Source organism: Trypanosoma equiperdum, assembly GCF_001457755.1.
Source record: "Trypanosoma equiperdum strain OVI genome assembly, contig: ctg_536, whole genome shotgun sequence".
Classification (NCBI taxonomy): Eukaryota; Euglenozoa; class Kinetoplastea; order Trypanosomatida; family Trypanosomatidae; genus Trypanosoma; species Trypanosoma equiperdum.
The window spans coordinates 10,647-11,366 of record NW_027124461.1 but is presented as its reverse complement, the minus strand read 5'-3'; positions in this window follow the sequence as shown (position 1 = coordinate 11,366).

Below are 720 nucleotides of genomic sequence, written 5' to 3'. Positions count from 1 at the left end.
TTTTTTTATTACTTTTATTTTCCCGTGTTTTTTTTCTTTTAAATTGTTTTTTTTTAATTTTTAAAGCCTCTGCTCAGGTATTCATCAGCAAATAAATAAATATATGCATGTGTGAGCGCGTTACCACGTATTCGACGACATTTATCTCACGAATTAACATGTTCCCGCACATTTTATTTTCGGATGTTTCGAATGTTAATTTTCTTTTCTTTTTTTTCCCCCTCTCCCGTTCATTTTTTCTTCTTTGATGGTTTGTTGAGGAATATTTGAGCGGAAAAACCCCGTTTGGGGTTTATATTCGATTGTTTTTATTTATTTTTGATCCTACTTTTGTTTTTTTTTTTTAAAAGAAAGATGAGAACAACAAGTTTACTCCCGCACAGCGGCACCGTGATGTAATATAATGTGGGAAAGAGGCTACAATGATGTGATCCAACTGAGTGAAGTTTAAATGAAAAAAAATGGAAAGAGTTTTTACGGGATTCAGCAACGCTTACAATAAGCAACAAATCTAACAGAAACACCCCAAGTCATAATTTTTTTTTTACTAAGGAAGGGTGGAGTTTTGATATTGTCATATCTCCTTGTTTTTAAATGTATGAGTGATTATTCTCACATTTTCCTCCATTGAAAACCTGTCGATTACCCTTCACAAGAAATATTGCTGAGGGTACGACTCGAGTCGTACCCGCAACCGCGGGGTGAATTAGTGGTTCCAAC